Source organism: Aquarana catesbeiana, linkage group LG01, assembly GCF_042186555.1.
Source record: "Aquarana catesbeiana isolate 2022-GZ linkage group LG01, ASM4218655v1, whole genome shotgun sequence".
Lineage (NCBI taxonomy): Eukaryota > Metazoa > Chordata > Amphibia > Anura > Ranidae > Aquarana > Aquarana catesbeiana.
Genome location: NC_133324.1, coordinates 733,501,130 through 733,514,119, shown reverse-complemented (window position 1 = coordinate 733,514,119; position 12,990 = coordinate 733,501,130). Strand labels below are relative to the sequence as shown.

The 12,990-nt window shown below is 40.8% G+C and overlaps 1 protein-coding gene across 1 annotated transcript in view; it reads right to left on the bottom strand.

Moving 5' to 3' along the window:
- Nucleotides 1-12,990, bottom strand: part of ARHGAP10 (Rho GTPase activating protein 10) — a 448,736-nt gene that overhangs the window by 153,348 nt on the left and 282,398 nt on the right. The gene's annotated exons all lie outside the window — the stretch shown is intronic.

Sequence of the window (12,990 nt, the reverse complement as noted above, 5' to 3'; positions counted from 1 at the left end):
AACTGCCTGAAGAGCTCAGAGACAAAATTGTGACAAGGCACACATCTGGCCAAAGTTACAAAAAAATGTCTGCTGCACTTAAGGTTCCTAAGAGCACAGTGGCCTCCATAATCCTTAAATGGAAGACGTTTGGGATGACCAGAACCCTTCCTAGAGCTGGCCATCCGGCCAAACTGAGCTATCGAGGGAGAAGAGCCTTAGTGAGAGAGGTAAAGAAGAACCCAAAGATCACTGTGGCTGAGCACCAGAGATGCAGTCGGGAGATGGGAGAGAGTTGTAGAAAGTCAATCATCACTGCAGCCCTCCATCAGTCGGGGCTTTATGGCAGAGTGGCCCGACAGAAGCCTCTCCTCAGTGCAAGACCCATGAAAGCCCGCATGGAGTTTGCTAAAAAAAAAAAAAAAAAAAAAAAAAAACACCTGAAGGACTCCAAGATGGTGAGAAATAAGATTCTTTGGTCTGATGAGACCAAGATAGAACTTTTTGGCCTTAATTCTAAGTGGTATGTGTGGAGAAAACCAGGCACTGCTCATCTGTCCAATACAGTCCCAACAGTGAAGCATGGTGGGTGGCAGCATCATGCTGTAGGGGTGTTTTTCAGCTGCAGGGACAGGACGACTGTTTGCAATCGAAGGAAAGATGAATGCGGCCAAGTACAGGGATATCCTGCACGAAAACCTTCTCCAGAGTGCTCAGGACCTCAGACGAAGGGACGAAGGTTTACCTTCCAACAAGCTAAAATAACAAAGGAGTGGCTTCACAACAACTCCGTGACTGTTCTTGAATGGCCCAGCCAGAGCCCTGACTTAAACCCAATTGAGCATCTCTGGAGAGACCTAAAAATGGCTGTCCACCAACGTTTACCATCCAACCTGACAGAACTGGAGAGGATTTGCAAGGAGGAATGGCAGAGGATCCCCAAATCCAGGTGTGAAAAACTTGCTGCATCTTTCCAGAAAGACTCATGGCTGCATTAGATCAAAAGGGATCTTCTACTAAATACTGAGCAAAGGGTCTGAATACTTAGGACCATGTGATATTTCAGTTTTTCTTTTTTAATAAATCTGCAAAAATGTCAACAATTCTGTGTTTTTCTGTCAATATGGGATGCTGTGTGTACATTAATGAGGAAAAAAATGAACTTAAATGATTTTAGCAAATGGCTGCAATATAACAGAGTGAAAAATTTAAGGGGGTCTGAATACTTTCCGTCCCCACTGTATACCTTTATTACAGAAACCATTAGTGACAATAACCCCCTGAAGAAGACCGATGCAATTTGCAAGTTTAAACATGTTTGGGTTCATAAATGTACAGCTGGCACTTCTTTTGAAGTACCGAAGATACTTTTTAAGTGGTGGTTTATTATGTGTTTTTAACCCTGTACACGTACATTCTGTGTTTATGTAGTCCATAGGGCGATTTTTTAATATGTTGTTAATGAAAGCTTTGTAATTTATTATATCTTTTTTGTGTTTATGAGTGCTTTAAGGCAGACCTTGACAAATCTCAGGCGCCAGGTCGCCATGGCGACTAGAAATTGAATCCTGGCGAATGGGCATTTAAGAGCCAGGTTTACTCATCGGATGGATGCACAGCACCTGAACGTTTACACTCCCCCCCCCCATGTATTCATTACATTCAGTGGAGCACAGGGGAGACATCCAGGGTTTTCAGAACCAGGATGTCTCATTAAAGAGAACCTATCACCAAAAAAATCATCACTTTTTCTACCCTGTGATAAAAAAAAAAAAAAAAAAAAAAAAAAGAAAAAAAAAAAAAAAAAGTTGTTAGACCAATCTTATGCCCTGTACACACTATAGGATTTTCCGACTACAAAATCCTGGATTTATTTCCGACGGATGTTGGCTCAAACTTGTCTTGCATACACACTGTCACACAAATGTTGTCGGAAACTCCGAACGTCAACAACGCGGTGACGTACGACGAGCCGAGAAAAATTACGTTCAATAGCCAGTGCGGCTCTTCTGCTTGACTCTGAGCATGTGTGGAATTTTGTGTGTCGGAATTGTGTACACATGACTGGAATTTCCGACAACGGATTTTGTTGTTGGAAAATTTGAGATCCAGATCTCAAATTTTGTTTGTCGGAAATTCCGACGGAAAATGTCCGATGGAGCCTACACACGCTCGGAATTTCCCACAACAAGCTCCCATCGAACATTTGTTGTTGGAAAATCCTATCGTGTGTGTACAGGGCATAACTGTGCAAAACAGCCATCCCTGGAATTCTGCTTCAAGATTTCTCTTTTTTAGTGCCACGGGCTGAATGAGAGGAATCATTCAAGCTGGCATATGCAGCTGTCACAAAACCCGAAAAGTGCCTGCATCTGATTATGTGCAGCCACTGTTGGTCTGAGAATTTTATGACTGGCAGCTTCAACAAAAGTCAAATGAAAATGAATTTTTGTCAAGCCGGGTGGATGCTGGGGACACAGGGACACCTATGGAATGAATTTCAGTTGATTTAGATTTCAGGTGATCCACGTATGGCCAGTATCGCAAAATTAGGACAAATTCACCTTTCTGCTTTATTGTCTGACCAATTACACAACTATATGTTTTATCAGCTTTTAATTGATTAACTGACAAACATGCACCTACCCCCATCTATCTATCAAGAAAACTCATGGAGGAAAGCACTCTACCAGGCAGTCAGGCACTTTTGTCATTATAATTTCTGCAGAAATGTAATGCACTTTGGTAAGAGTGATACGAAATAACTAAGAAAATGGGACATAGATCTGACATTACACTTGCAGATTTTAGTGACAAGAGCTTTCAGAGTTGGAGGGGAGGAGAGGGACAACCCTCCCCCCTTTCACAAAGCACACAGGAACAGAGCTGAGGCTGTCAGTCACAGGCTGTGTGCTGGAGCTCCCTCTCATTACCTTTTTATCTCTTGGTTTCAGGAAAAACTTGTCAGAAGTGACTCATACAGATAGTAGAGAAATGAGGCAGCAGAGAGAAATTACACCTAGTGCCCTGGATTTAAACAAGCACAACACTATAGAGCAGGGATATGCAATAAGCGCGCCTCAAGCTGTTGCAAAACTACAAGTCCCATCATGCCTCTGCCTTTGGGTGTCATACTTGTGGCTGTCAGTCTTGCTATGCCGCATGGGACTTGTAGTTCAACAGCTAGAGGTCCGCTAATTGCATATCCCTGCTATAGAGGGATATGTTTAGTCCACATTTCATGTCAGAGGTTTACAGCCACTTTAACTTAAACCAAGTGTTATTACCTTTTGTATCCCATGCCCCTCCCTTTTAAGAATGTAAGACCTCACAAGCAGGGCCCTCCTAACCCTCTTGAATTGTATTGTAACTGTACTGACTCCATTTATATTGTAAAGCATTGCACAAACTGTTTGCACTATATAAATCCTGTATTATAATATGGACAATAATGTTATACTGTACATTCCCTAGAAGATGAGTGCAGGCAGTCAATTTAAAGACGTTTTCGGCAAGCTTTAAGCACACCTAAAAGCTTGCTTACTAACAGAATTATATCTATTTTTGCTTAAAACTTGGTAAATGATTGCTGTAACCATTACTTTAAACTTTAAAATCTGAAGCCTTTGTTAAATAGGCATAAAGAGATGATCGCTATCAAAAGGGCAAAAAACACAATCAGTACATTTCTCTAATACATGCACATTACCCCATGTTTTGTCTCTTTAAAATGCTGCACAAGTACAGAAAAACTTCATGTTTAACTGGTGTTATTAGCCTTTCCTGCTGGACTACAGAAGGTCAACTATTTGTCTCCCCTCTCTGTCCCTTTCCACATGTATATAAATTACTTTTTAGATAGTGTTGACGATTTATACAGCACTATACATTCTGTACATTCACATCAGAGGAATACTCTTTTTTTTTTTTTCTCCCCAGCTAACATTTGCTGTTGTTTTGACTGTAAAAAGCCTGCCCACACACATCAGGGAAAGAACCTTACAAAAGCTATCCCTGCAAGACCTTTACAAGCCTGACAATGATGTCACAGAGTAATAAAAGCGGTTCCTCCCTACAGGAATATCATTATTCAGGATTTATATAGCACCAACAGTTTGGGCAGTGCTTTACAACATGTGGGCAGACAGTACAGTTACAATTCAATACAGGAGGGGTATGAGGGCCCTGCTCGAATAAAGGTGAAAGGAAAAGTAATTCTACATTTGGGTAATGGCTGAACATACACTTTAAGAAAAGCAGTAAATTAAATATGGTAGTGAGTAGTGGTCCCATTAGTACATACGTCATGACATGAATATGTTCCATACTCAGTTATGTCATGTTTTATAGCATTGAGCAGTGGAATGCCAAGATGTCAGTTAAGGTTACATAAATAGAAGGGCGCCGGAAAAAGGAAATAACATTTGTTTCAAGTTGTAATAATGCAATGAATAATGGAGGCCCTACTGTACAGTTCAATTATCTGTATAAAAGTACTTTCTGGCTTTGTGCTTTCAAAGAGTAACAGAAATCATTTGTAACCTGTAATAACCTTAAAATACAAGGACACAGATAAAGGAGACTTATTATTGTACAGAACATGTTTACATTGCTAAGTAAAAAAATATATATGTGTTTTTTTTCAACCAACAGGAAACATTAATCCTCTAAAGCATACAGTCGAAGAATGACGTGTAAAGCAGAATGTATGACGTGCACTTTTTTTTTTTTTTTTTTTTTTTTTAAGGGCTCTTTCACACGGGGGATCCGTATGTCCGTTTTTCATCCTTCCGTTTTCGGATGAAAAACGGACATACATGTATCCCTATGGAGCGTCGGATGTCAGCGGTGACATGTCCGCTGACATCCGACCCGCTCCGATCCGAAACGTGTAACGGAGCAAAACCCTACTTTTCCATCCGTTTTCCGATCGGATCGGGTGACGACGGACTCTACGGTCCGTCATTATCCGATCCCCCATAGGGGAAAAGCCTTTTTTGCTATTCAACACTGTACTACTTTAACTGGCAATTGCTCGGTCATGCAACACTGTATAAACAAAAAATACATTAAAAAAAACAAAAACTATATTTTCTACTTTGTTATAAAACATATACATCAATTGTAGACCAAAATGTACTCTGCTACAAGTCTTTGGTAAAACCAAACTGCGCTTTTGGGGACACTAGTATAGTTCTGATCGTGATCACGATACTGATCCATACAGACACTATACTAACAATAGTGGTGATTAGGGACTTATAATGAAACCGATAGTGTGGTGAGCAATCTGATGCTAACCGACACTGGCTGGGATGGACACAGACGTCACTAGTGACACCAATACAATGATCAGTGATAATACTGTACACTGACACTGTACTGGCTAGGTGCCAGGAGTGATCAAGAGGGCAATCAAGGGGTTAAATGTGTGCCTAACAAGTGTATGAAAGTATGTGCACTGCTTTTACTTCCAGATCATCTAGCGAAGCCTCTCCTCCTCCTTGCTTTCAGTACCAAACAGTAACTGAAAGCAGGGATAAATCCAGCCTGATCCGTGTTTTGTGTTTACCAACACACAGATCTCTGTTCTATGAGTGGCCACAGCCAATCAAAAGGTAAACGGCCAAAATGATTGGCTGCAACCTGCTAACATACTGGTGCTGTGTCCAAACATTGCAAAAGGTCAGCAGGGGGTATGCGCTCCTCTAAACCAGGAAGTACCTGTACGTCGCGGTGCCTGGAGCTGCCACCCTCCAGCAGTAGATACATGGCAGTAAATCCTGCTAGTGAATACATGCCAGTAAATCCTGCTAGTGAATACATGCCAGTAAATCCTGCTAGTGAATACATGCCAGTAAATCCTGCTAGTGAATACATGCCAGTAAATCCTGCTAGTGAATACATGCCAGTAAATCCTGCTAGTGAATACATGCCAGTAAATCCTGCTAGTGAATACATGCCAGTAAATCCTGCTAGTGAATACATGCCAGTAAATCCTGCTAGTGAATACATGCCAGTAAATCCTGCTAGTGAATACATGCCAGTAAATACTGCTGGCAGTCGACAAAATGTTAAACACTTGGGAGACCTAAATAACAATCAAATGCAATTCATACAATTGTACCCATGGACAACTGGAACAGAATTCAATTGTTATCCGTGTAATAGACACAGTATATGCAATAAAGCCTTATAAAGACATAATACAGTACACAATGACAATTTTCCCTGTCTGCATATATTTTGAGCAATATTGTGCGCTTAGTGATTTATTTATGATGTGGATCTATGCATATGATATTAGCCAAGGGCTACTCACATTTCTGCTCTTTTGAGCTCTTTAAAACTTTTAATCTTCATTTTCAGCTGCTGTGAATCAGTATGTCTGCTCTTCTTCAGACCCTATTATTTACTTATTAAATTTAGTGAGTAAATGTATTTTTTTTTGCTTGTCTCCATTGCCAGATCGGTACACACTGAGTTTTTTACCTGTGTGTTCAATCAGCGGGCTGAACGAAAAAAAAAAAACTAACCAATTCCTGCATATACACAAGTGATGTGGATGCAGGGATCTCCCCCGCTGTGTTATCGGATTCTGACAGAGGGGATGTGTCACTTTTTGTGATCCTACAGACATTGGATAGCAATGCTAAGAACTTTATTTCCACAAAAGCAGCCTTTTAGTGTTTAACCAGTTGGAGCCTGCGCTATAGCCAAAAGACGGCTAGAGCGTGGGCTTACATTGCTGGGAGGGCTTACATGGACGTTCTCCCATTCGCATGCTGGGTGCGCAGACGGCGTGCTCTGTGATCGCTGAGTTCTTGGGACTCAGCGGATCACAGATCAGGTAAAGGGCCAATCACAGTGGCCCCTTTATCACGTGAGCAGCTGTCAGCCAATGACAGATGGTCACAGAAGTAAACAGAAGAAAGCCTTAAACTGGCTTCTTAGTACAGATCAGTGCCGCTATTCAGTGCCCTCCAGTGCCATCAGTACTGCCAATCAGGTCTTTTTGTTTGTTTAGCAAAAGAGAAAACCCAAGTGGTGATTAAATACCAAGAAAGCTCTATGTGTAATAAAAAAAAAATAAATAAATAAAAATACGTCATATGGGTATAGTGTTGCATGACTACGCAATGGTAATTTAACCACTTAAGGACCGGAAGATTTGCCCTCTTACCCACTGAGCACTTAAACCCCCTTCCTAACCAGACCAATTTTCAGCTTTCGGTGCTCTGACATTTTGAATGACAATTACTCAGTCATGCAACACTGTACCTATATGAAATGTTTGTCTTTTTTTTTCACACAAATAGAGCTTTCTTTTGGTGGTATTTAATCGCTGCTGTTTTTTTTTTTTTTTATTTGCGCTATAAAAGAAAAAAAAAAAAGAGAAAATTCTGTAAAAAAAAAAAAATTCTCTTAGTTTGTTATAAAATTTTGCAAGTTAGTAATTTTTCTTCATAAATTTTGGCCAAAATAACCCAAATCAGTGTATATTATTTGGACTGCGTGAAAGTTAGAGAGTCCACAAGCTATGGTGCCAATCTCTGAAAATAGTACTGACGAATCTCATTTCTTGAGACTCCAACAAGCCAGAAAAGTACAAATACCCTCCAAATGACCCCTTTTTGGAAAGTAGACATTCCAAGGTATTTAGTAATAGGCATGCGAGTTTTTTGAAGTTGTAATTTTTTGCAAATTTTGCAAAATCAAGTTTTTTTTTTTTTTCACTAAATTGTCATATTAGCAGGTTATTTCTCACACACAGCATATGCATACCACAAATACACCCCAAAACACATTATACTATTCCTCCTGAATATGGAAATGCCACACGTGAGACTTTTACACAGCCTGGCCACATACAGAGGCCCAACATGCAGGGGGCACCATCAGGCATTCGGGAGCATAAATTACATATAATTTCTTGACTACCTCTTGCACTTTTGAAGGCCCTGGAGCACCAGGACAATGGAGATGCTCCAAAAATTACCCCATTTTGGAAAGAAAACACCCCAACGTATAATCTATGAGGGATAATGAGTCTATTGAATGTGTCATTTTTTTTCTACAAGTTTTTGGAAAATGTGCAAAGAAAATGAAAACGCATTTTTATTTTACACAAAGTTACACCCAAAATAGATTCTCCTACTCCTCCTGGGTATGGTGATACCACATGTGGGAGACTTTTCCACAGCCTGGCCACATACAGAGGCCCAACATGCAGGAAGCATCATCAGGTGTCCTAGGGGCATAAATGTTCAAATCTAATTTGACTACCTATTACACATTTGTGAGACACTGATGGGCACTGTGGTGACACTGATGGGCACTGTGGTGACACTGATGGGCACTGTGGTGACACTGATGGGCACTGTGGCGACACTGATGGGCACTGTGGCGACACTGATGGGCACTGTAGTGGCATGAATGGGTATGGCCGAGTATGGCACGGCTGAGCATGGATGGATGGCTGAGTGCTGCAATGGGCACAGAGCAGCACTGTGGGCACTATAGATTCAGCCTACAGCGCTGCTGCACCCCATTTCTCCCCTCTCCGCTCACACTGTACCGATCGGTACAGAGAGGGGGAAGAGAACCCAGACATGACGCCAGTTTATTTACAAGTGATCACTCTGTCATTTGACGGAGCGATTATGTGGTAAACAGCCACCATCAGCGGGCATTTACCGTGATGCAAAGACCTGATTAAAGCAAAAAAATTTAACAAAATGTCTGTATCTAAAATGTTCAATTCAAACATTGCAAATGTTACAGAACAAACAAAAATATGTATCTGATCACATGCATTTTTTAGAATGACGAAATGTAGTTCCAATTGAGTGGTCACTTACTTACTTTCCCTAAACAATTGCCCAAAAAAAATAAATGGCTTGTGTGTAGGGTGTGAAGGTCAGATCTTTGGCATGAATAATATGATCTGCTATACTGTACAATACAGAAAAGATATACTGTCCACTCTTCCTTCTCCCGCATCACTAGATGCAACTCTACAGCAGTGTTTCTCAACCTTTTTTTAGTGAAGGCACCCTTTAAAATCCAGCACCGTCTCGAGGCACCCCATTCTAAAATGTAAAAATGGAACAAATAGTTTTACATAACGCAGCAACATCCATACACGCAAGACACCCATCAGTAGAGGGGATTTTTCCAAAACAAATACACCTTTGCACACCGATACTGACTTGTACACCAATGTTTCTCTTCTCCCTCAGTTTCTCTTCCTAAAGGCTCTTTCACACCATACGTGCATGAAAACGGATGGGAAAGCCGCACAGATTTCACTTGCAGGGACACCAGTTTCAGATCAGTTTTCATGCACATTGACATCATGTCAGTTTTTCACATGCAGAATACTGCATAAATGTTGCAGATTCCTGCGCAGAAAAAAATCTGCACGTTGTGGTGTGAACAGGGCACATAGAGAACAATCTTTTTTTGGTGCCCCTGCAGAACGTGTACAGAAAAACTAAGCTAATGTGACCCCAATGCTGATAGAGAGGTGTAGGGGTGGCAGAAACAAGGATGTCATTGATTGTTAGGACACTGGTGGCTAGAAGGTGGTAATGGTGTACAATAAAAACTCGTGGCTTTGTGTAACTAAAAGCAGGCTTGGTCCTCCCACTGGAAAAAGGCTGCTCTACAGCATCAGCCCATGATATTCAAAGTACAATGCACTTAGCAGACAGAAAAACAGTCTACAAGAAGGAATTTCTGCTGTGCAGCATGAAGTGAAGAAGCAGCACTCAGCACAACACACAGGGATGTGACAAAAAAAATAAAATAAAACTTCATAAAATAGTACATAAAATATTTTTTACACAAAAATACTTGTACCGGTTTCATAAAGCATACAGGTGATACTTGAAAAATTCGAATATCGTGCAAAAGTTCATTTCATTAATGCAACTTAAAAGGTGAAACTAATATATGAGATGATCTTGCTTTGCATGCAGTGAGTCTAAGCCGTGATTTGTCATAATTGTGATGATTATGGCTTACAGCTTATGAAAACCCCAAATCCACAATCTCAGAAAATTAGAACATTACATGCAATCAATAAAACAAGTATTGTACATAGGACAATATCGGACCTCTGAAAAGTATAAGCATGCATATGTACTCAGTACTTGGTTTGGGCACCTTTTGCAGCAATTACTGCCTCAATGTGGCATTGGCATGGAAGCTATCAGCCTGTGGCACTGCTGAGGTGTTATGGAAGACCAGGATGCTTCAATAGCAGCCTTCAGCTTTTTTGCATTGTTCGGTCTCATGTCTCATCTTTCTCTTGGCAATGCCCCATAGATTCTCTATGGGATTCAGGTCAGGCGAGTTTGCTGGCCAATCAAGCACAGTAATCCCACGGTCATTGAACCAGGTTTTGGTGCTTTTGGCAGTGAGGGCAGGTGCTAAGTCCTGCTGGAAAATGAAGTCAGCATCCCCATAGAGCTCGTCTGCGGAAGGAAGCATGAAGTGCTCCAAAATCGCCTGGTAGATGGCTGCGTTGACCCTGGACTTAATGAAACACAGTTTACCAACACCAGCAGATGACATGGCTCCCCAAATCAACACAGACTGTGGAAAACACTGGACTTCAAACATCTTGCAGTGTGTGCCTCTCCATTCTTCCTCCATACTCTGGGTCCTTGGTTGCCAAATGAGACGCAAAATTTGCTCTCATCAGAAAAGAGGACTTTGGACCACTGAGCAACAGACCAGGTCTGTTTTTCTTTAGCCCAGGTAAGATGCTTCTGACGTTGTTTGTTGTTCAGGAGTGGATTGACAAGAGGAATACAACATTTGAAGCCCATGTCCAGGATCCTTCTGTGTGTGGTGGCTCTTGATGCACTGACTCCAGCCTCAGTCCACTCCTTGTGAAAGTCCCCAACACTTTTGAATGGCCTTTTCCTGACAATCCTTTCCAGGCTGTGGTCATCCCTGCTGCTTGTGCACCTTTTTCTTCCACACTTTTCCCTTCCACATAACTTTCTATTAATGTGCATTGATACAGCGCTTTAGGAACATCCAACTTCTTTTGCAATTACTTTTGGAGGCTTTCCCTCCTTATGGAGGAGGTCAATGATGGTTTTCTGCACAACTGTCAGGTCAGCAGTCTTTCCCATGATTGTAATTCCTACTAAACCAGACTGAGAGACCATATAAAGGCTCAGGAACCCTTTGCAGGTGTTATGGCTTAATTTGCTGATTAGAGTGGGACACTTTGAGCCTAGAATATTGCACCTTTTCACAATATTCTAATTTTCTGAGATTGTGGATTTGGGGTTTTCATGAGCTGTAAGCCATCATCATCACAATTATGACAAATCACGGCTTGAACTATCTTGCTTTGCATGTAATGAGTCTCTTTCATATATTAGTTTCACCTTTTAAGTTGCATTAGTGAAATAAATGAACTTTTGCACGATATTCTAATTTTTTGAGTATTACCTGTATGTATGTAGATCCTGCCAATAAAAGCACTTCCTGTTATAGGATGATGATGCTAAGCCACTGACTCAAATTGATGGCGGCACTGTCAGCCTTCCATGGGTGCTCCTTTAGCGGCTTTTTAGACCTATCAAATAGGCAGCCATTCGAAAGACAGCTGAAGGAGCTTGCACAGTAGGCTAATGCCCCGTACACACGATAGGATTTTCCGATGGAAAGTGTGTGATAGGACCTTGTTGTCGGAAATTCCGACCGTGTGTGGGCTCCATCACACATTTTCCATAGGAATTTCCGACACACAAAGTTTGAGAGCTTGCTATAAAATTTTCGGACAACAAAATCCGTTGTCGGAAATTCTAATTGTGTGTACACAAATCCGACGCACAAAGTGCCACGCATGCTCAGAATAAATTGAGAGAGGAAAGCTATTGGCTACTGGAGACAAGTTTGAGCCAACATCCGTCGGAAAAAATCCATGAATTTTGTTGTCGGAATGTCCGATCAATGTCCGACCGTGTGTACAGGGCATAACACTACTTCAAACAAAGGGGACCATTTATAAAACAGCAAATTTGACCTTGAACAAACATTCACTGCAGATGAATCTTTCTGGTGCATGTTTAATTGACAGTGATTGATTCACCACCAGTGAATGCTTGGTGAAAGTCACATTGACTGCTTTATAAATATGCCTCTAAGGGTTTGCAAATCATAAAAGTTCCCATTTAGCAGCACATATCCTGTTGTGTCTCACTGCTAGGATACCATAAATTCAAAATATTTATCACTTTGGTTATAAGAATTTGCCTGCTAAGCTTTTATTTCTCTGATGAAAATGTCTGCTCAAGATTCTGTTTCTTCCTAGTAGAACTACACTGCCCTCTTATGAGTAATGCTCTGGATGCAAGAAGTCTGAGCAGACTACTCAAAAAAATAAAAAGAGCATAACTCATTCCATCTTAGTTTCTAAATTATTAAATCAAACCTCATCACAACAATAAAGATGTTAAACAGAGAGTTAGCAATATTCAAACACCTACAACCAACAAGAACTAGTGGATTAATAATATTTTAAAATGTTAATAGCTGTGCTAGTGTTGCTAAAATAGTGTGAATGCATTGAAAGACACACTGATAATAGTTTCTAGGTACTTTTTAAAATTAATCTAAAATCTAATATGTCTGCCTTGAAATTACATGATTCTGTAGGTCTTCCCAATTCAAATATTCATTAATTTGTGGAATAAATCTTTAATTCAGTTTTTTTAGGACAATTCTTCATCAGCTAAATGTTGGCCGACTGCTTAATTTAAAGCTGTACTCCAGCCTTCCCTTCAGTCTAGCACAGCTGGGTTCACATACACTATATTACCAAAAGTATTGGGACACCTGCCTTTACACACATGAACTTTAAGGACATCCCAGTCTTATGCCCCGTACACACGGTCGGACTTTCCGACGGAAAATGTGCGATCGGAGCTTGTTGTCGGAAATTCCGACCGTGTGTGGGCTCCATCGGACATTTTCCATCGGCTA